This window comes from Peromyscus californicus, unplaced genomic scaffold (assembly GCF_007827085.1).
Source record: "Peromyscus californicus insignis strain IS unplaced genomic scaffold, ASM782708v3 Scaffold_9__1_contigs__length_137607984, whole genome shotgun sequence".
Classification (NCBI taxonomy): Eukaryota; Metazoa; Chordata; class Mammalia; order Rodentia; family Cricetidae; genus Peromyscus; species Peromyscus californicus.
The window spans coordinates 64,639,502-64,663,522 of record NW_026294617.1 but is presented as its reverse complement, the minus strand read 5'-3'; the positions used below and the strand labels follow the sequence as shown (position 1 = coordinate 64,663,522).

The 24,021-nt window shown below is 46.7% G+C and overlaps 1 long non-coding RNA gene across 1 annotated transcript; it reads right to left on the bottom strand.

The window, feature by feature from the left end:
• Positions 1 to 12,152: 12,152 nt before the first annotated feature.
• On the bottom strand, positions 12,153 to 22,067 carry LOC128105705 (uncharacterized). The gene is made up of 3 exons (XR_008216455.1): positions 21,570 to 22,067; positions 15,114 to 15,210; positions 12,153 to 13,388 (listed from the first exon to the last, which is right to left on the bottom strand). It is a non-coding gene; the product is annotated as an uncharacterized LOC128105705 (long non-coding RNA).
• Between the last annotated feature and the right edge of the window lie 1,954 nt (positions 22,068 to 24,021).

Genomic DNA, 24,021 nt, shown 5'->3' with positions numbered 1-24,021 from the left:
TAAATCCTTCATCGGTCAACATGGTTCTCGGGATGCAGAGCCTTGGCTTGGAGGACACACACAACATTACCCAGGGAAGGGCCAGGGAGCTGTAGAAGAAAGAGAGAGAGATTTGAGCTTGACATATCTGAGTTCAAATCCCAGTAGCTGTAGCTGGACTTAACAATTACGGGGTTTGGGGGGAGTCACTCTGCTCCTAAGAGCTTCAATGTCCTCATATGTAGAATGTGGCTCACACTTCCATACAGGGTGCAGTGTGGATCCAAATGTATATGAGACACTGAGTGCAGTTTCTTTTTTTAATTTATTTATTTTTATTGTACGTGCACTGGTGTGTGGTGGTATTGTGTTCCCCAAAATATTGTGTACCCTAATAAACTTATCTGGGGTCAGAGAACAGGACAGCCACAATATTAAACAGAGGATAGGCAGTGGTAGCACACGCCTTTAATCCTAGCATTCCAGAGGCAGAAATCCATGTGTTCAAGGATACAGCCAAGCATGTGACTCACTCCTTTAATCCCAGAAAGCGAGCCTTTAATCCCAGGGAGTGATGGTAGAAAGCAGAAAGGTATATAAGGCGTGAGGACCAGAAACTAGGGCACTTGGCTGGTTAAGCTTTTAGCTGGTTAAGCTTCAGGCTTTCGAGCAGCAGTTCAGCTGAGAGCCATTGAGATGAGGACACAGAAGCTTCCATTCTGAGGAAACAGGATCAGCTGAGAAGTTGGCCAGGTGAGGTTAGCTGTGGCTTGTTCTGTCTCTCTGATCTTCCAGCATTCATCCCAATAACTGGCCTCAGGTTTGCTTTTATTAATAAGACTCTCTAAGATTCATGCCACACTGGTGTTTTGCCTGCATGTATGTCTGTGTGAGGATGCCAGATCTGGAGTCACAGATAGTTGTGAGCTGCCATGTGGGTGCTGGGAATTGAACCTGGGTCCATCTGGAAGAGCAGCCAGTGCTCTTAACCGCTGAGCCATCTCTCCAGCTCCTGAGTGTAGTGTTAAGACTTAATAGCCTCTCTGTGAGTTCCTGCAGGTGTTTTAAATGCATAGAGCCACAGCCAGTCCTGGTCAAAGCAGCTGAGATGTCAGCCAGTCCTGGTTAAAGCAGCTGAGTTGTTAGCTGCTTGCTTCCTGTTCTTGCTGCCCTGTCCTCCTTCTAGACCTGCAGCCTCACAGAAGCAAGGCTGAGTGCTCCGAGCTGTGATTTCTAGACTCCCCAAGGCACAAATGTCTGCCTACTCTTCAGAAATGACAATAATTGATGTTTTGTTCCTAGCCCTAAGTACACAGTCCCCCTTTATCTAAGGGGTATGCCTTCTGTAACTCCCACTGCACCCTAAAACTGCAAGCAATATCAAATCAAGCATGCTGTCTTTCCCTATATATACTGTCCATTCCCACGATGGTGTCTAACTCATAAATGAGTCCCAGCAAGAGCTTGGCAACAATGGCTCATAATAAAAAGAATAACTGTAGCAAAGCTTTGCACCTTCTGATTAACTGCCGCACTCACAACAGGTGATTTGATAACTGTTGGAGCTACTACATGACTGACATTTGGGGAACAAACAATATGGACACCCTGGACATAGGTGACTCACGCCCTGGGCTGGAGTGGACATTATAAAATTTTGTCATGTACTGGGTAGGCATGGCGGTGCACATAGGCAATCCCGGCACTTAGCTGCTGGGGCAGGAGGATCATGAGTTTGAGGCCAGCCTGGGATACAGAATCAGGAAGGTTCTGTCCCCAAAACAAACAAAGTATTTCATCATGCTACTCAGAACAGTATGCCATTTAAAACTTACAAGTTGTTTGTGGAATCTTCCATTCAGTATTTCTGATCTGTTGACCTCTGGTACCTCAACTATGGAAAGAAAACCATGGAAAAGGGGGGACTACTCTGGGTCAATCCTGAGGTCCGCATCGAGCAGGGTTGCTCCTGGATAGCTCAGGTGTCGTTACTGTAGATGCCAAAGTACTGTCTGGTAGTGGAGGGCAGGAAAACACAAGGAGGAAGGAGGGCCTCTCCGCCCACCTCCACTTGCCCTCCCCTGCAGCCCTATCTCTGCAGGCTGTGTGGGCACACCCCTCCCTGATCTGGTTTCTCGTTTGTGATTCCCTTCCGCCTCCGACCCCGCCGGGGCCTTGGTCTGCTTGCAGCTTTCTCTCTTTGCTGAGGACCTCAGTCTCCTCCCCATCATCTGAACTCTAGCTGCTTCTCCCCCCATGGCTGCTGCCAGCCTCTCTATTCCACAGAACTTCAAGCACCAGAGGAAGGAGAAAGGGCAGAAGAAAGGGCAGCGAGACATGGCGAGGCGCAGGCAGAGGGAGGCCCCCCTGTGTTAAATGCTGGCTCATGGGCTGGAACAGCTCCAAGGAGAACCGAGCCACACAGAAAAGATGAATTTCACATCCTTTTCTGCCTGTGCCTCTGGCAACCTTGTTATGCCCAAATGCCTGGTAAACAGAACCTCCTGACATGACTTACATGGGAACTGAAACCTGCAAAAATAGCTGTAAAATGACAAAGAAATGTCGCTCCCGAGGTAATTAGTACTCTATGTGGAAAGTTTCCACCAAACGAAGAATCAATCTCTTTCCTGCTGCTGTGCTTCTTATTCACATAGACTCAAACACAACGGATCGCACAATAAGATGAGATGTGACATATAGACACACCTGTGAACCCTCCACAGCAGTCAGATCCTGAGTGGGTCAGTCACCCCCTGCTCTCATTTCTGGTTGGTTCTTCCTGCCCACCAGCCTACACGACCACTGATGTTTCCAGTTTGCTGTGTTTGGTCCATAGGGGTTAGTTTACGTTATGTAAGCTTTTATAAAAAGGGTAAGCTTTTATAAAAAGGGAATCGTACACTATATATTCTCTGCAAAATTGTTTCAAAATTCATCCATGCATTGTGGTGGATCCACATAGCAGCTTATTTTTTATTGTTTTTGAATAATAATAAAAAATTCAACAGGCCACTTAAAAGAAAAAACACCCCCCAAATGTGTTTATTGTTAACACCGTTCCTGCCTACTTTTCAGTGAAGATTTCTTTCCATTTTTTACTTTGTGGCCAGGAGGTAGGTTTCCAGGTCCACCTGTGTTTGACGTAACTAATCACAAGTCATGTTTCCAGGGAGTACAGCAAAGAGGGGAGCAGGTAAGGGTGTTTGTGTGGGAAAACAGAGCCCGTGTTGACCTAACCATCTTGGAAGGAACAAAAGTGTTCAAACACTTCCTGGATGGGGGTGGGGAGATAATTCTATCATAGTGCTTCCTGGGTTGTTTTATTGTTTGTTTTGTTTTTTGTTGTTGTTGTTTTGTTTTTTTGAAACAGGGTTTCTCTATGTAGCCCTGGCTGTCCTGGAACTCACTCTGTAGACCAGGCTGGCCTCGAACTCACAGAGATCTGCCTGCCTCTGCCTCCTGAGTGCCAGGATTAAAGGCATATGCCACCACTGCCCGGCTCCTGGGTAATTTTAAAAGGACTGTTTCTTCAATCACCCAATGTTCATGAACATCAAGGATTTTCATTTCAACCTCCTCCTACTGATCATTTGGTTCCCAATAGTGTTTTAACAAAACATCAGAATTCATTTTACTTATGACACAACGTAATGGCAAATCTGAGCAGGCAAAAAGAGCAATCGGAGAATTCAACCATCAACCATCTTGTGGGCTCATCCTAATCCAAGTCTAGATGATACATTTCTCTTTGTCTTCCTCATTTAATCATTGACGTTGCATTCAAACCCCACCCAGCAGGACAGCCCTCTCCTTGCTGGGGATGTTTCCCTCCAGATCCATTGACTCACCTTATTCCACTCAGCTGCAGACAGAAGCCGCCAGGTCAAGTTCAGGGGAAGCCTGGGTATTTCTGATGAGGCTTCTCTGATGAAAAGTGAACTGCTGGGTTGAACTGTGGCAGTGGGAGGGCAGGCTAGAAAATGATGAGAGCGGGCAATCTTGGAAAGTTCAAGAACAGAGGGCATAAGGAAGGTGTGGAAGAATAGGTTACTTAAGAGGCAACTGGGCTGGACAAGCAGAGGTCTTTCAGTCCTGAAAGCTGCCTTTCTTAAGTCAGAATAGCATGACAGAGAGGTGACCTGCTGAGGGACAGTCACCCAAGGTAGACACCTAGGAATCACTTTGGATCTGATCTGTCTTTCGATTTAATTAGAAATCAAGTCCCGTTCATTGCTTCTCTTGGCCTCTGTCCTGCTCCGTCCCCTCTTCTATCCCAACTGCTCTGATTAATGTCCATCCCTTGTCAGTCAGCCATGTACCAGCAGAGCAATTACAATAGTGCTTATCTGATGGTTTCTAGTCAGGAAAAAGGCCAAGTCCTGGGCTGGGGCCCAAGGGTAACCTGACCCCTGCCCACATCGGCAGCCTTGTCTTCAGCCATGGCCAAAGGTCATAGCATCCTGACGCAGCAAGACTATCCAAGTTGCTTTTTGAAAAACTAAATCCTCAGATCCTACCAGCTGCCAGGGCCATGCCATTCTGTAAAGCTCCTCCATTTTGGCGGAACTGTGGCAATTCTGAAAGCTGAAGTAAAATGGTTTGTGGAACTAAAGTAAGTTTGCGTCTCTAGATTCTTGCCTCCCATGCAGTCTGACTCCAGGTGAGGTCAACCAGGAGAGACACCCATCCAGTGCCCCCGAGAGCCTTCTGCTCACCACTCCCTGGTTACTCTAGAAACAGACCACCTGTCTCAGTGTCCATCTGGAACCCCAAACTTGAAACTTTCTCCTACCTCAGGAGACTCGAGGTCAGTGAGGGCAGAGTGAGACCTATGATTGACTGTTTTTCCTAAAGGCATTCCCCAGATACCAATGTGCAACAAGATTTTGCAGCCCAAGACAATCCCATAGTTAGAGGATTACATGGGTTTGTGTATACAAAGGGCCTTGATGATTATCCTTAGCCCAAACTGCTTTTGTTCTGTCCTGACCAGAGGTCAGAAATGCCAGAGGGGGCATTTCTGCCATCTTCCTTCTCCGTTTCCACCACCTAAGTGAGCCCCACCACCTAGGGTTGTAGTGATGATGACTGAAGCCAAGAGGCTTCACCTGGATGCTTCGTAGGTGGGTCAGCTAGATTGAAAGTCCTCCATGCCACACCCTGGTTTCTACAGTACATCTTATGAAAGGCCCTAGACTAGCATTCCGATGGACCCCATCTTCTGAGACCCCCTCCTGCATGCTGCCTTCCTCTTGAGTTCCCACTTACAATCCTGTAATAAACTCCTTTCTAAATTTCCATCTTGCTGTCTGTGAAATTCATTCTTCAAGTTCTCAAGACAAAGGACCTGGAAGTCACTCGGGGTGCTGGTGGCTGTTGATTTGTCCAGCTCCCTACCTCTCTGAGGTATGCACACTTGAGGCAGGAAAACCTGTCATTCTCAACCCCCCCCCCCCCCACACACACACACACACTTTCCCACTGTTTCATCAGCCCAATGGGGCCAGCCGCAAAACAGCAATTATTCTTTAGAGATTCAGCTTTTGCCCTAACTCATATCTGGAGTGCCTGTGTGAGCTAGATGATGTTGGAACCTCTGGAATTGAATTACAGGTAGTTACAAGCTGCCCAACATGGGAGCTAGGAACTGAACTGAGCTCCTCTGAAATGTTCTTAACCACTGGGCCATCACTCCAGCTCTCCGGCTAATTTTTTTTTTTTTTTTTTAAAGAAGAAAATGGTTTCAGTTGATTCATACAAGGAACCTAAATTCTAGTAAACAGTGTAAGTGGAGTACCAACCTTTCTCCCCAATATTCCTGTTGGCAGAGCCCAGATTTATTCATGGTCTGTGTCTTCCTTACCCTATAGTTTGGGAAAGTGGGCTAAGGTGGTTCTTTGCCAGAGTGTAGGTACATGTTCTGGGGTACAGTTCTGGAAAGCGAAGTGCCAGGGAACCCTTGCTCAAGGACTTCTGGGAAAATTCCTTGGCTGCTAAGAAGAGATATTTTACCTTCTCTCATTGGCTGTTTCCATGCATTCAAGGATGCCGGGAATTGTGGCGGCCATCTTGCCACCTTGACAACAGTTAACCCAAAGATAATAACCAAGAAAGGAAAAATGGGAATCGAGAGGAATCTGGGTCTTCTCTCTGATGTTGCTGTACCAGCATGTTTACCAGCTCTGATATTTCTTTTCATGAGCCATGACAAACCCTTCTTCAGCCATTTTGAGATAGGTTTCCTGAATTTTGAAGCAGTAAGCACGTTGGTAGAGTGACACATAAAATGGGTTAACATTGATGAATTATTTTTAAGCATTTATTTTTGGTTTTTTGAGACAGGGTTTCTCTGTGTAGCTTTGCGCCTTTCCTGGAACTCGATTTGTAGACCAGGCTGGCCTCGAACTCACAGAGATCCGCCTGCCTCTGCCTCCCGAGTGCTGGGATTAAAGGCGTGCGCCACCACCGCCTGGCCAGCATTTATTTTTATAGGCTTTAATTCATGACTTTTATTTATGAGGTATCAAAAGAGATAATAATAGAATCATCGAGACACAATTTGAAATGGGATTTAGAGATGTAAATTGAAACTGTATCAGTCCAAGCATCCAATGTACTTTATATTTAGCTTTGATTGTGTGATACGGAGGGAAGTCTCATTCCTACAGATGAGTAACTACAGACGTAACAGTTTAACTTTCTTCTTTCATTTTTTTGTTTTTCAAACTCAAGATAGTTTTCCCTTACTAGTGGCAGCAGGGAAAACATTGCAATATCTGGGCTCACATACGTAAAGCTAGAGCAGTAGGTAAAGCCAACATACTGATTGTTAAATATAAGTTATTCATTTACATTTAATAGCATATAGCATTTTAAATCAAAGATTCACAAAATGCCCGAAAGATCTCCATAGAGTCAGGTTCCTCAGAACACACTTGTAAAACCTGTGCCTTAAGTGAAGTAAATTGCATCTAATTAATTTAAAATCCAGTTTTAAAATGTGACAAACAGGATCAATTTCTCCTACCATCACTCTAATTTCCAAGAGCTCAAATCTAGACTTTATATGATATCAATCCAATCTGGCAACAAGAAAAATATTCTCTCACCCTAAGTGGTGCTCCCTGGTCAGAGAGGAATGTGTTCCAAGATCCACCATGGATGTGTGAAACAGCAGGCTGTGCTGACTCCTGAATACACTGTGCACTTCCTTCTGCATGCACACCTACAACCAAGGTCGACCTGTAAGTGAAGTAAGAGATTAATAATAATACCTAGTGATAAAACAGAATGAGATACCGTAGAGTCCACGAGCACGTGGTCTCTCATGTGTGCAGACAGTCAGCATCTGTCTCTATTATAATCTACCTGGGATGGCCAGCTTACACAAAGAAAAGGTTGGCTTGGCTTACACTTGAGGGGGTTTCAGTATGTGCCCTGCCTGTGTTCCTTTGAGTGATGCAGTATATCATGACAGGAGTACATAGGGAGCTGAAGTACTCATCTCACGGCCAGGAAGTAAAAGACAAAGGGAGCTAGAATGTCATAATGCCCTCCAAGGTCATTCCTCCAGTGACCTGAAGACCTTCCATTAGTCCCAACTTATTAAGGTTTCCATTATTTCCCAGTACTCCTAGCTGGATATCAAGCCTTTTGCTCTGGTTAGTTTTCTGTCAACTTGACACAAGCTAGAGTCATCTGAGAAGAGGGACTCTCGATTGGGAAGATGCCTCTGTAACATTGGCCCATAGGAAAATTTATATGGCATTTCTCAATTTGTGATTGATGTAGGGAGGCCCAGTCCATTGTGGGTGGGGGCCACCCCTGGGTGGCCCGCCCTGGGTGCTGTAAGAAAGCAGGCTGAGCAAACCACAAGGAGCAAGCCAGTAAGCAGCAGGCTGTAGCAAAAGAATTAAGGACCAGATTGAAAAGGAGAGAAAGTTGAGATAATGACACCGACCCAGGATTCACTGTGTGCCAGCTTTGCATGTGGCTTCACGGTCTACCTCTGAATACAGTGCAAAGGTCCCTAGGAAAGCAATGATTCTCTGACGTCCTTCGGGAATCATTTAAAAATAGGTCCATGAATCCTTTAGAGGGTAGGATCTGCTTCTCCTCTCAACTTGTACGCTGTATTTTGTTACTTATTAATAAAGACATGAATGTGGTGGTCGTGACAGTGACATCAGCGCTGCTACAAAGACCTTGGGAACTAGAACAGCAAGAGCAATGTGGCTTCCTTCTTCTCTCCTCTCTTAAGCCATGTCCTTCAGAAAAGTCAGCTGCCGTGTCATGAGGATGCTCAAGCAGTCTTATAGGAGCCTGTGAAGGGGTGGAGCCAAACCCTTCTGCCAACAATCAAGTACATGATTCATCTTGGAAACACACCCTCAGGGTCCTGTCCAACCAAGCCCCCACCCTCATGTCTTCAGTCTGGGCTTCCCTGAACAGGATGCAAATAACAATACTTAATGGTGGTTGGCTCCAGTTGGGCCATGGAGATAATGGGTGTAGTCTTTCCAGCTGGACCAGCGTAGGGCCCCAAAACAGGACAGAAAAACAATCGATAGCATTAGTCGACTCTAGCTTGTCAGCTGGAGCGTGTGTAGGTCTAGGTGCAGAATGTTTCACCCTTTCCCCTGGTAAACTTTTAAACTCCAGGAGTACTTGAACTCTATACATAGTCTTGCATCTTATACATGTACTTGCAGCAGACTGAATTCTGGGTAAAATAGACTTCTAAGAAGAGCATGTCCTTTTCCCAAAGTGCCCTCCCTGGGGGAGACACAGCAGGGCGATAACAGGGTGAGGAAATATGAAGCCCATGCCCGCCAGGACCAAGGGCATTGCTGCTTGGCTCAGCATGCTTTTTCTGAAGCCAGTGTTCTTGCTTTCTGAATACCCTAATTAGTCTCTTGACTGCTGGATCTGTTGCTATATCCTGTTGGAATTCTTCTCTTTCCAGAGCCAAGGCCGCTGCTGGGCTGGAGAGCAGAGGAAACACAAGGCCTCCCAGTAACACAACTAGATAGGCTCTGATCCAGAACCTCCCAGCAAGGCAGCTCCCACAGACTCTGCGAAATCGTAAGTAGATACTGTGTAAGTCACTAAGTAGGGGGGCCATTTGTCATTCATGATAGATAACTAATCACCCAGGCTATCAGATACTGCAAGACCAAAAGTAAGGGACTGGGAGGAACCAAGCCCTTCTTGAGAATTCACATGTGAGCTGCAGGCCACACTGTATTTTACTGTAGGCACACACCTCGCTCCTTGGGAAGAGTTGGACTGGAGCTACACCAGGCTACTGCATTAAAAAGAAATGTGGTATGGACACCCGAAGCTCAAAATGGAGTGCCATGAGGATCTTTAAGAGGTGTGCCACCTGGGCCCCTCCCCCATTCTATTTTAATAGTTCTGGAAGTTGTCTGGGCGTAGAGATGTTTAGAAATCCCTCAGGTATGCCTTGTACTGCCTGAAGTCAGAACCTCAGCTATGGTCACGCTGGGCCCACAACTCCTTCCCCTTTGGTATACAACTTCTCAGTCAAACAGGTCCCTCCCCTCAGGTGGGCCACCCAACATGGCTGAGACGGAACCTGATGAGCTCTTTTTAGAGCGGTCCCTAAGGGATGAAAAGTCCTGGCCATTTCTTAAGCGGCCTGTGTGTGTTTTCCTTGTTAAGGTAAGAGTGGAGGCAAAGAAGAAAACAGAAAGTGAAGCAGCCAGTCGGAGGGGCCAGCAGGCCTCTCGGCACGGGCAGTCTCGTGTCATCTGCAGGTGTGTAGTCTGCAAAAAGGGCATGGGACTCCCGGGGTTAGGAGACAAGGACAAGGAGGAGTCACAGGACAAGCGTGTTCCCCAACAGCACCACCACCCCCCCCCCCGCCCCAGACTAACGCTAGATCTGCACCGCCCGCCCCCTTCCTCTCTAAGTTAGATCGTGTGTGCTGAGCTCTGAGAACCAGTAACGGAAGCAGGGCCCCCAGTGGAGAAGTGTCTGATCTCCAGGGCTTGTGATGTAATCAAGCAGCTTTACTCGAGCACCATGGAAGCCCATACAGTGATCAGCAAGGGTCCAGCTTCTCAAGTTCAAATCCCTATTCTTCTGCCAGAGGTCATTTCAGCTCCGGCCCAGGTTCCTCACTATGTACGATAAAATAATAACCATAGACGGGATGAAAATCAAAGATCGTTTTGTCCACCACTGTCACATGTGAGGACACCGTAAGGCACAGATGGTGTCAGGCAGAGCCTGACACATCCTCAGTGGAGAGCCATGGAGTATGCGCTTAGAGAGAACCTATGGAGAACATGGACATGTATTCGACTACTTCACTAGCTGTCAGAAGGCAACGAACTGTAGTTGTTTCATAGCTGTGGCTAGAGTCCTCCTCCTGTGTGAGACTGAAGACAGTGAGCACAGAGCATTCAGGGTCAAGTGTCCCACGTGACCTTACCTTAGTGCTGCCTTTGTCCTGGTGCCTCACATCCCAGCCACCAGGAGGTGGTCAGGTCCCTCTCGGCTTCTTTCACTTAGCTGCTGACTCTGCCTGGTAGACTTTCGACTGGATTTCCAGACCTCGTTGCTCAGATGTAGACAGGAAGGAAAGTTCTGGTTTTAGGCAGGGCCACTAAAAATACAGTTCACCACACAGTATGCCCATCTCCCTGGGAAGTCCCCTCCATCGTTGTCAAAAGGGCCCTGGATTCTAGGAGGACAATGGCCTTCTATGAATTTCAAATTCCCAGACCAGCCCAGCAAATGCCACATGAGCAGTCCATGGGCTGTCAGGGCTGTGGCAGCCTCTGTGAGAGACCTGTGGATAGACCAGACAGCACAAAGTACACCCTGGTGCTTATGGCCTCTTCCAGGGCACGAGACTTACCTTGTCCCGCTTTGATAGGAGTCCTGAGACTAGACATTTTATAAAGAAACACGGTTTATACAGCTCCCAGTCTGGGAGGCCAGAAGTCCAAGATCAGGCAGCCCCATGCGGTCAGCCTCTGGTGAGGCCTGTTGACTACTATGGCACTGCATGGCAGAGGGCATCTCACAGCGGGAGTGGCATCTCACAGCAGGAGCACGTGTAAAAGCTGTGAGCCAGGTGTGCACAAGATGGCAGTCACAGGGCAGGAGAGGAAGCAAGAACTGAGACAGTCACAGCTCTCTCTCATGTTACCAATCCAATCCCAGGAGACCTGCTCAGGGCTGGGAGACAGGTTCAGGTCCTAAAGGTTCTGCCTTCACTCTATCCACCCAGGCCTCAGTTTCCAGGACCTGAGCCTCTGATGGACTAGCCACACCCAAACATGATGCTTCTGCAAGGGCCCCTCTGCCTGGGAAAAGGAGGAAACCGCCTCTTCTAGGTCAAGGGAAGGCTTCGCTCTGATTTCCAGCTGTAAATGTCAAGACTGCACCTCCCAACCCCTGTGATTCAGAAGCCCCGTGTGCTGAGAGAGTCCAGACAAGGCTCTGGAGAAAAAGGAAGGAGGGGCAGGAAGGCAGGAAGAACAGTGAGCATCGTGTAACTGCTCAGCAGCTGATAAGAAAGTGAAAAATGGCCGCATTTGTGACATGCTTGTACCTCCAACCACACACAGATCGATACATGTGTACTGGTGCTAACTTTTCTTTTTGTCTGTTTCTTCATTTCTTCTCATTTTATTTTTCCTTTTGACAGTGAAAGGTGTCTGTCCTAGGAAAGGAAAGGGTGTCATTAATTTAATTCTTAAAAATCCCACTTAATACACAGTTATCCAAAGTTAATTTTATTCAAATAAGAGACTCCAGTAAGCCCGAGGTTAATGAACAAGGAAGATGTAGTTTATTAAATTACTTTTTTTTTTTTTCAGTACAGAAAGACATCCTCTGTAAAGCAGTGTGGACAGGAATCCCAAAAGCCTGTAGCAGTTTGACCAAGTGTTCAAACCAGTCCCAAGTGAAACAGCTTGTTGGTATCTGGAGGAGAAGACGGAGGAGGAGGAAGAGAAAGAGCAGGAAGAGAAAAAGGAGAAGAAAAAGCGGAAATTGCCAAGAGACATTTGCTCAATCCAACAAAGCAACGATCTGTGCAAACTCTAATTATTGTATTTGCAAAACAATGTGTGTATAATTTGTGGACATCACCCCCCTTCTTTCTAACACAATAAAGGATTCATTTCACACACACACACACACACACACACAAAAAAAAAAAAAAAAAAAAAACCTTTTGTGTTTTCTTTAGAAAATTTAGGACCAAAAAGACAATGCATCTCAAGATCTGCAAACTGAAGAAGGGGTCTCTGGGAGATTGATCTGAAATCAAAAGCAGTTGTCATTCTTTATTGATCACCTTGCTTATTCATTATCATATCCGGCCGTCATTTATATGCAGATGACGCCGTCACTTATGGCAGTAGATTATGCTGGGAGAAAGCTTCATATTATCTTCAAGCTGATTTAAATGAGCTTTAAGATCATCTGGCACAATCGAAATTACTCTTAAATATTAATGAAACAAAGATCATGCTATCTGGCTCAAAACAAAAGTTGGGGGAAACTGCAAAGCTGGCAGGCAGCATGACCTGGAGACGGCACACAGGCCTCCTCCTCTCCCAACCTTGGGATCTGTCCTGTTTTCACCTGTGACTGATAATGCATTTGATTGGCCCTGAAGGATAGAAAAATCTCAACTCCTTATTCAAGCACACATAATTCTTTTCTCCCTTCCTTTCTTTTTTGAAGAAAAATTGTTTCCCCATCTCTCCAAAGTTGCAATTATGTGCTTTGGGTTCTGTTGATTTTGTTTATCTAGATGCTGCCCGACATTTGTTAGCCGAGTAAAAGACGTTTATCCTCTCTATCTGGACAGATTTGCCTTGAATTATACATCTCATAAACATTACCGTCTGTCGTCTTTTAAACAATTGGCTAAAAATTAGAAGGCTCAACACTGTGTTGGCATAATCGCTACTTCCCATCAGCTCGCTTAACTCTTTCTTCGAGTCACCCACATTTTCTCAGCAAAATTTAGTGAATGAGGGGAACAAGCTGCTGTGAAGGGCATTTCTCCACAAACAAGTGCTTGTGCCCTGTGTGTGTCTGTGTGTGTCACTGTGTGCGTAGGTGTGTGATTCAGTGGGGGAACTGTCTCACATTATGCAGATGACCTTTATGAACCCCCTTTACCCTCGAGTATCTCATTAATCAATGAGATCTCCCTCGCTGTGGGCCAGGAGAACGATGGACTTGTAGGATGCCGCAGCTGAGGGGAGCACATGCCATTTCCCTGGTCCGTTTCCACGAGGGAGAGTCACAGGCTCGTAGAACCAGCTTCTGGCTTCCTGGGAGGCTGGCCCCCAGGTGCACCCACCAGAGACAGCCCCAGGGAGTCATGGAATGGAGTGCTGCCAAGACAGGAGCTGGAAGGAAGAACAGGACGGTGGGTACCACTGCTGTTGCTGTTATTGGCATGCCTTTACCACAACCTTCCTGACTTGCCCAGTATTGGCTTAATCGGGCTGTGTCTGTGGCGCCGTCGTGGATCATCAGGGACCCTTGGAGGGCATTGAGTCTTGGATGGTATGTGTGCTGTGTCTCAGCTCCCGTGTTTATTCTGTAAACTGCCTCTCGTGCAGATTCCCCCCACCCCCCAGATCTGTCTTTCCAAGATTACTTAGATAAAGCAGAGAAGGACTAAGGGTGTGGGTAGGTGGCCCAGTTGAAAGGTGGTGGCAAAAGAGAGCAAAAAGGTGGAGTGTGTGCCTCAATGGACCTCTCCTTTTACGTCTTTAGGGAGGAAGGAAACTACAGCTAACTTGAAAAAGCAATGGAAATGGTGCAGTCCTCTCTCTGAAGTCATGGCAGCCTGAACAGTTCCACATCTGCTAGAGAAGTCTGTAAAACATGCTCATCCACAGGCAAAGCAGTGTGTGTGTGTGTGTGTGTGTGTGTGTGTGTGTGTGTGTGTGTGTGTGTGACTGTTCTTAATCTTCCTCTCCGAGGCTCTGCTCAAAGCCTCTGTTTTCTCTGACACTTCGAAATCTCCCAAGAAGATTTTCTCAGAGCCCTTTATTCACACCTCTGTTAGGGCCTTATGTTTTCCATGTGTTAGAATTGCATACATGTTGGAATCCCTGCTGGCCTGGTTCTGCGGCTGTCTACTCAACACCCCTCAGTACTCCCTTCTTTTGGCAGCCTAGCCCAGCTTGGTTCTGCGTCAGCCCACATTCAGTGCTTCGGGAGCGCTCAGCCTTCCCATGCCCGAAGTGTGAACCTTTCGGGCCTTCTCAGGACAATGCCATATGCGTTCAGCTCAAGAAAGCCGTGTGACACAAATGCTTCTGTGAAGTGGGAAGAAAGAGTGCTGGGGAAGGGGCAGTGGGGCTTCTAAGAAGTGCTTGATGCTGTGACTGTGACTACCTGTGACTAGGGGAGGGCAAGCTTAAGGAAGAAACAAAACGTAAACCTAGAGCACATCTGAGTCCTTGATGGTGGCACTAGACCAGCCCAGCACCACACCATCTCTGTAAACATAGAGCACATCTGAACGGTGGCACTGGACCAGCCCAGCACCGTACCATCTCTAGACTCTCTCATCTTGGATTGTGTCTTCTAAGACTCTCAGCACAGGAATCAATATTCCCCTAACCCTGTAATTGCCTAATTCAGTGACTGCATGGGGCTGTGGAGATGCTAATCAATTTTGATTTTATCATAGCATGTATAATTTACAGTTTACATAATGTAAAATTCAGTGTGTTACCTTTTCCCGCAAACGTAGTGTTTCGAAGCCCCCCCGTGGAGCCTCTACCACAGACATGGTGCAGGCTGTGTCATAGCTTCTAGCCCTCAAAAAGCACATTGGTCAACTTTGCTCTGAACTGTGAAGTCCTCGATGACAAAACCAGACTGCCTGGTTTTCATCTCTATGCCTGGTTCAGGACAAGGGAAAAAAAAAACCAACAACAATAAAGAGCAAATGGTTTAAGAATTCTGCTTTCTGAAGGGGCTGGCCCTACTGGGTCCTGACCACTTTTTAACAGTGGGATGCACTGCCCCATTGCAGTGATTCTTGAGTTCAGGAGTGTGACCATGTCTATGTTCACAGGTACTCCCCAGCCATCCCTTCCATGCCCTCGCCATACCTCCCTTCGCATGGCTCCCTTTTTCTTTGCACCATGTCCAAGAGTCTGGCCTCTTCCAGCTTTACTCAGAAACGTCACCCATCTCATCTCCCCACCTCTGAAAGTGGAGACACAAGGAAAAAGTCATTTGGGCCACATCTGCTCTGTTCTTCACCACAGTGTGGACTGTCTTTTATATAAACAGAGCTGCCCACACACAGGTTAGAAGAAGGACATTCCAGCTTTGCCTGTCTACCAGGGGCTCACAGGGTAGTGCTCTTCACAGGGATCTGGCATTTGCCCGTTAGCCAAACGTGCTTCATCACAAAAGCCAGGCAATGCCATCTCCAGGGAGAAAGTGTGTGCTTGGACCAGCCTCCTATGCTGAGGAAAAGGTCATGGACCATGAAATCTTCCTCAGAAGCACCAACTGCCCCTCCAGAACCCGCAGTGGGGACTTTGGCCATGGCTGGGTGCGCTGCTGACAGAAAGCAGAAGACAGAGCCCCATCCTCAAGCCTCATGTCTCTGGAGGGACACTCTGCCTCACTCCATGGCAGAAATCTACCTTTCTGAGGTAGCCTGTAAGGACACAGATTGGGGTTCTACCGACTCCTTCTTCTAGTGAGGTACCTGCCACTTTACACAACAACTGATGTTAGAGATTTTACTCTCGCAGCTGCTGAAAAACTGCCATCGATGGGAGAGTCCAGTAGAGCAGACGCCAAACTAAGGCCTACACACACACACACACATCAGGGTGGTTTCCCGCCTTCTAAACAGCCTTTGGGACATTTATTCTCCACCAGAACTGTCAACTTTTGTGCTAACCCTTTGCATCAGATCCCCAACTCCATGTATGCCTGCACTCCTCAGACACACATGTTGGCTTAGACGATGGGCTAAGTGTACCCGAACAGTCGAGGTTTCAGATTCCCATCTTTTGAGGATGCTAGTGCCCTATTTGGGCCCCATGGTTGTCCAGAGATTGAGGATGTGTTGTTCTCTCTGGGGAATTGGGGAGGGGGTGGAACTCTGAAAGAGGCCTGGGATACAGGCCTGGTATTGCTCAGATAGAGACTGGACAGCCGTGTGTGTAGCAGAGGCCTAACTCCGCTTCAGGCAGAGATTAAAGAGATGCTTCATTGAACAGCATCCAAGACTCAGTTTCAGTTGTCCTTGCTGGAGCACAGATTTTATTGGGATAGATCTTATGAGTGTGGTCTTTGAATTACAGGATGTTGTATGTGGAGAAAGATTTCAATTCAGGGAAGTCAGGGATAAAGCATTCATCATGCAAGGACAGCTAAATGAAACAAGAGGACCCAGCCCCAGGCCTCTGTAGAGATGGCCTGGCCACTGAGGTTGGGGCTAGTCTATAAGGTTCAACAGAAGCAAGACCAGAAGAGCCACCCAAAGCTTGGGAAGGAGCTGTGAGTCTGAGCTCCAGGCTTCTAGGTCTGATCACTATCCAAGGACCTGTGGTGTCCTGGCTTCTCTGAGCCTCCATTTCCTCGATTCTTACAATTTAAATATAATAATGGAATCTCCCTGCTGCACAGATTTGAAGGGGCAGTTCATGTGCACTAATTAGCATAATTCCTGGCATCATCTCAAGTGCTCAATAAATTAAGATTCAGCTCTTTCAAAATATGGTGAGATGGCTCCGTGGGTAAAGGCACTAGCCATGCAAGCCTGGTGACTTGAGTTCCATCCCCAGCACCCACGGGCAGGAAACTGATTTAACAAAGCTTTCCTTTGGCCTTCATAATCTTCATACAAGTGCTACAGTTTGCTCTCTCTCTCTCTCTCTCTCTCTCTCTCTCTCTCTCTCTCTCTCTCTCACACACACACACACACACACACACACACACACACACACTAGTAATAATAATGATGATAATTAAAGTTTAAGTATAGTTATGTCAGATCACATCATTTGTTTGTTCAAAACCAAACTTCGGCTCCTGATCTTTCTCAGAGCCTCAGATGCTACAATGCCCGTAGCATCTTCTATGACTTGGACCTTCTTTTCTCTGCTCTGCCTTCAAGTGCTCAGTTCCAGGCATATTGGCTTCCTTGTTATTGCTCGAACACCTAAAGGCCTTTGCAAAGGACGCCCTTTCTTCCCAGATCACTCTTGCCTGTTCTAGATTTCTGATTAGATCACTACCTTATTTCCTTGACATCATCTCCAAGAGGTCTTTCCTGATGCCTTCTTTAAGCCTCTGGCCACCCCTCTGTGTCCTATCACCTCTGTCTGCTCTACTGATTTCCCTCGCACTCTCCTCCCTGTATGCCAATCAACTTTCTCATTATTCATGCACATTGTTCCCTCCCACTACATTATCAGCCCCATGAAAACACAGACCCTGCTGTGTCCACCCATAAGCCCTCAGCACCCAGAACTCACAGCACCCAAAACATTTTCATCACTTAATAAGTGTCTGTTGTTATAATTATTTGTAAATGATGTCACATAAGCAGCTATTGGTGGAATTATTAAGGCCACTCCATGTAGTTAAAAGGAGATTTATTTAATGGCATAACTTACAAATTAAGGGATAGGTAGGTTGCGGGGTCTGGGGAAGGTGTATCACAGTCCAGCGGTGTTCTCTGGAGCTCTGCTTGGCCCACCTCCACTGTCCAGGGTCCCGCAACAGAGAGAGCGCTGGCCAATCCAGATCTCGGGTCTCCAGGGGCCTCCCTTGGCCCTGCCTTGTAGGCGTGACAGTTGCCGAAGTCTCAATGGGGGTTGGAACTTCCAGATCAAAGCTGGAATGGCTACCCACTACAAGTGGCCTTGTCATTTTGGTTTTCCATGGGTTCTCCACTCCTTTTACCTTTGTAAACTTACATTTTGTTGTTTTTATTCTTTGACAATGCTGAGGCTCAAACCCAGGGCCTTTGTGCACTCAAGGCAAGTTCTCTACCACTGAGCTACATTCCCAGTCTTCGACTTATAATATGTTTGTTTTAATCAGAGAGGTAGTGTTTGTGAGTATAATATGAGGGCTCCATGCATAGTTCCTAAGAGACTATTTCTGCAGTCTCTCTTTGCTATCAACACAAAGCCAACAGAGTTCTGAACCTGGACTAGAGCTTGGGAAGAGTTTTTAATAGCAAGGTCCTTTAGAGAGTCAAGGTCATAGGCCAGACTTAGACACGCAGGAGCCAGGTTGCCAAAGGAACAAGAGGCAGTGTCTAAGAATCAGGGCCTCGGAATGGACAGGAGCAGTGGCTGGCTCTAGATTCCTGGGTTGCAGGAAGGGTGTGCCGGGAGCTAAAGCAGCATGTGAAGCAATGGAGACAGGGCCACCCCGGAGCAGCACTGAGTCCAGTATTGGTTTGCCTTGGACTCAGACCAAAGAGGAAGAAGTTACTGTCAAAAGGGGGCCCATAAGGAGGCGTTTGGTGGAGCACCTGCAGTCACCAGGAATAAGCAGCTGAGTAGCTGCTCTAACATCGACGTTCATAATAAAGAACTGTTGTTCAGATTCCATCAACAGAGCAAACAACACTCCCGGATCGCAAGGCAGTGACTGTCACATGGACCCAGATCACACTGGTCAGTAGAGCAAGAGATGACACAGCTCTCCTGTCTCAGTTAGGGTTTCTATTTCTATGATAAAACTCTATGACCAAAAGCAACTTGGGGACCAAAGGGTTTATTTTGGCTTATAGCTTGTAGTCCATCATCGAGGGACGTCAGTGCAGGAACTCAAGGAGGGAACTGGAGGCAGAAACTGAAGCAGAGGCATAGAGGATTGCTGCTTACTGGCTTGCTCCACATGATTTGTTCAGCCTGCTTTCTTATACCACCCAGAACAACCTGCCCAGGATTGGCACTGCCCACAATGGACTGGGTCCTCCCACATTAATCATCAAGAAAATGCCCCCATGGGCTTGCCCACAGACCAATCTGGGGGCACGGGCACATTTTATCAGTTGAGGTTCCCTCTTTCCAAACGATTCTAACATGTGTCATGTTGGCAAAATAATCAGCCAGGACATCCCACTACTCCAGATTTGCAATGGAGGATAAAGGAGCCAGTTGGCCCATCAAGATCAACTGGCATCCCATGTAGACTTTGGGCAGCACGGACCTGCCAGGATGAGGAAGGAAGTAAGCCATCAGGTGCATTTGCAGGAGCCTCTCTGGGTTGGAGTGGGTGAATGAGTTCCACATATTTTTCCAATAATAGAGCCGAACACTTACTGAATGATCACCCTGCAGCAAATACCTGGTTAAGCACTTTACCAGGATTACCTCATTGAATCCTCACAGCAGCTCCATGAAGCTTGGAAGGTTAAGTAGCTGGCCCCCAGGCCAGGGGAGCTTAAAGGTAGAACGGGCATTCGGCACTAGTACTATTATGTCTCCAGAGCCCATGCCTGGGGTCTTTGTGTTCCCTTCCCAAACTGTGGACACTCTTCTTATCTTCTGACATCCGAGAGCTCTTCCATTTCTCACGTGCCGTCCTCTCCCCACAATACTAGCTCATCTGCTCCTGACTAAACCAGTAGTTCCTGACAGACCTGCCCATAATGGGCTGTAGATGAGCTGATGTCCTTCGGCGCCCCTCAGTGCCCTGGGTGGCAATGGGGTTATGCCTAACCGTGGCAGAAGACACCTTTACTGACCGTCTTGGGTGCCAACTAGTTACTTATGGCATCCCAGCCCCAGGCCCACCTTCTACTCCCGGAGGCCAGTGTTACAGAGCTTCACATGCATTTCTCATTCTGCAGACGACCTGCCCGAGAGGGCTCCAGGGAGGGCATAAAAGGAGACTGGAGGCAGGAAGAGGAAAAACCAATTTGTTATTTCCTGCTTACTGATTCTTCAGCCCTGCTGTGGGGTGGGGCCCAGTTTCCAGCTTTTGCCACCTACTGGACAATACACTTCCAAGAGTGGACTCCAGAGTGCCCGGGGCCCCTTCTCCAAACTCTGATGGTTCCATAAATCCCCAGTCAGCAAGCTTCAGAAGATTGGCCATGGGTCCTTAAAAACTTATCCAGGCTCCCATTCATTTTCCCTTCTCTTCCCCCAGCCTGGAAATAGCATCTTCGAGGCCTTTCATTAAATAACTTCTGAGTCCCACACCTTCTCAGCTCTGATGTCTATTAACCAAGTCCCCATATTCAACTCTCTCAGCTACAACAACTTGACTGACTTCTGATGGACATGTCTGGTCATTACAGATGATTCCACAGAATCATCATTTTCTTTATGTGTCACAACAGCGAAGTTTGGGGAGGCAGACTATCCTGGCCCCATCTTGCAAAAAGACCCAGGAAAAGCACTCGAGACTGCCCAAGCTCTTGGCTGATGCACTCCCAAGAGAATTCCCATATTAGAGTCGAAAGGGGTGCTAGGGAGTGTTTAATTGATGTAGACATGTGTCTGCCACCTAAGACTGGACAGGTAAGCCATCCATGCCTGTTATTAACTCTGAGTCCCCATTCATTCTGAATCCCTTCATGAGTGGTGGGAGGTATCATCTTCCCCTCCAGAGTTAAGCTCCTGCAACACTGGAAGATTTAACTTCAGACTTTTCAAATATTAAAAGCATGTCTGGGATGGCAGTTCTAGGTTTGGCTTCTCTTTTTCCTATTAATCAATCACCCAGTATTTATGGAGCCCTGGGAGTTGTCACCCCAGGAAAAGCTTCACTCACAAATGAGTGCAGAATGTCGCCCCTCGATGAATGTTTACTTCCCTTTACGGTCCTACAGGGTTTTTTAGCAACTGCTCAGTAGGCGCTTTTCATAATTCCCATTGTTGTTGAGCTATTTTTATCCTTCCCGTATGACTCAAAGTGTGGCATACTGTCCCACTGTTAAAATCCTGCTCCTGCACGGCCGTGCCTGCTTATTTGGTAGCTTTAAAAAATGAACCATTCCCCTGTCTCAAAACAAAATCAAAATGGTCTCATCATTAAACACCTTATATCAAAATCAGGACATGGGGGGTATATAAAACCGGTGCCTGGGGAAGCTATGTGAGATGCGTCTCACAACCTAGACACCCTAATATCCTTAATATCCAGCTCTGGCCAGAACTGGACAGTTCTGTGCAGGACACTAAAGAGCAGCATTTCAGATGGCCTGACCAGAAATTAATCATGAGGAGAAAAATGCAATGCCAAGTAGTCATAACCTAATGATAATAATAGTGTTATGACGTTCAGCTCAAAATCTCCTGTCTTTATTAGCACCATTATGAGCTAAATTGTGCCCTCCCACAAATTCACATGGGAAAGCCCTAATACCCAGGACCTCAGAGTGTGACTATATTAATTGAGTTAAAATGAGGTCACTGGGGTGTACCCTAATCTAATTTGATCACTGCCTTATAAGAAGAGGTGATTAGGACAAACAGACAGAGAGTCAGAGACAAGGCAGGCACAGGAACGTGAGCACTGCATGAAGACACAGGGAGAAAGAGCAGCCAAGGAGGGGTATTGGCAGAGTGTACCTTCATCTCAGCCTGCTGGCCCCACACATGATGAGAAAATAGACTTCTGCTTTTGAATCACGTGGTCAGTAGTACTTCGCTATGGCAGCTCATGGGCTTTCAAAATACTTCCTAACATGAGGTTTTCTTGGTCACCAGTCTTTGCTTCTCAGGTGAGTATATCACTTTGCCTGGCTGTCTCAACTCGGCCCTGGATGGATGGGTGCTCGGCCAGTCCTCTCCCTCTGTAACTGACTCTGAGCTCCAGTCTGTGTGATAAGATCGAAAGAGTCCTGAGCAGATATTCTCAATGAGCAACGAACTCTTGGTTGCCCTTTGTTAGTATGGAGAAAGCCCAGGCAGGAGATCTAAGACTGCATCCATCCCAAGCCTCAATCACAGCATCCTTGCCAGCTTCCTCAAACACCCTAGACTCCATCCACCCCTGCTGTTTGTCTTGAGGGCAACATCCGAACGGTGCTAGGAATCCATCTATTACCGCTAACTATTCCTAAAGTGTCTCAGACTGGGAAACCCAAACTTCTGTTTGATAGAACCGTTCTAAAGTTTATATATGCTTCTTAAGGGACAAAGGGAGCTTCTCTATCCTTGACTTATTTTTAAACTGCAAATGTTAAATTAGCATTTTTGTAAGATGGCTCTGACATGCAAAACAGTTGATGTAGTCTTACACAAGCCTGTTTTAAAAAGAGGAAAATGTGTTTTCCTCAGCAAGCCACTAAAAAAAAAAAAAAAAAAAAGAAAAAAAAATCTTGAAATCACAGTGCCAAGAGCGTACTTACAGATCATCCAGTCCAATGTTTGTCTTTGCTTTTTCTCCATTTTAAGCATCAGACCCAGGTTTTTAAAAAGCAACCTTTTGAGAGGTCTGAGTGGGCAAGAGATGTAAGCTGAGCTTCTTTGATTGAAGTGGGCATGCAGGCCTTGAACTGCTCTCCGGGCCTCCAGGGAGCCTGGGGTTCTGAGGACAGCTGGAATGAAAACCATCAGCCTGGTCATGTCACTTTATGGATTTATCTGACACTCTCACAAACTGCCATGGCCGAGGTTGAGCGTTTGATAATGATATAACCAAATCTCCTGATTTGTGACCCATGAACTCTGTCGGTGTCACCGAGTGGGTCATTCTGACTTCCTTCCGCTGACTGGCAAGTTGGGCTTCAGCACGGCGTTGTGCTTAACCAGCTCTCAGTATGCAAGGCCAGAAACACACCTGGATGCCAGAACACACACGTCAGCATTAGTTACGTTAAGCAAACTCCAGTGTTTTTTTGTCAGATCCAGGTATCAGGCCAAAAGTCCTGGGGCTAAGGTTACTGGCTTTGACAAATATCCATATATTCTGAGTTGTTCGCCAGTTTCAATGTGCTTTGGGGGAGTTTCCTACAAAGATGGGTGCCAGCCAGATAGGGTATGATCTAGGAATGGTTCCTTTGTCTGGTGTGTGTGTGTGTGTGTGTGTGTGTGTGTGTGTGTGTGTGTGTGTGTGTGTGTGTGTTTAGGGCATAAAGGTGGTTCAAACTTAGGTTATCAAGTTCTACTGTAGATTCATCCTATCAAACCCCCAGACAGGAATGTCTCACAGCAGCATCCTGATAAATGCCATAGTGACCGGGTGACTCTCCTAGGTAGTAGCCACATGGAGAGAAGTAACAGAAACAGATATGAGCAACCAAACTCTGGTTTCATAGATATGGTTTCTCTAGAAAACTAACCAAGCCATAAAACACACAAAAATGGTACCCTGTATAACAATAACTGTCTCTTAGGATTGCTTGTCAAAATTTGACAGAGATGCCAACTTCCAAGGGTATGTGTTCAACTCGGTGTAGAGGTCAGTCCAAGGAGCTGGGAAGCTGAGCAAGGGTTAGGAAATCAGAAGAAAGCTCAGATTTTGCACTGAGAAATTCCTGTGTCAAGCTGTGCCAAAACCAGATGTTTTGACTGGTAATTATTATTATGATAATTCATTTAACTAGAAACAAAATCCAGCATGATTGTTTACTGTGGCCTGCTTCCCCAGACATTCAGAGAAATGAGAAGAAAAATCTCAGAGGTTTTACTCATGGCTAAATGGAATAATTTTCTCAATTTGCCAGAAATAGACATAGCAATAAAATGGTTTGCCTTTACATTCTGCAGTAGTTGTAAACAGGCTCCTTACACTTCCTTGCATGGAAAAGTCGAGGTGGAGACAGGCGGCCAGTGGTTTGAAAATGCCTTGGGTTTGGTTTCCATCTGAAAAACACTGTTCTCGGAAACACCTAGAGTTCTCAGCTGTGGCATGAGACTTCTGGATGCTATTCTTGTCTTCTCTCCTTTGTGAGGAATCCTTTTCAAGGCCAAGAGATGGTGGTGGGATGAAAGACACTTATAGGAACTTAGGGGGAAGGTTTTCCAGGAACAGGGGTGAACAGAGAACGCATCTCAGAGGACATAGACAGCAGGGCTG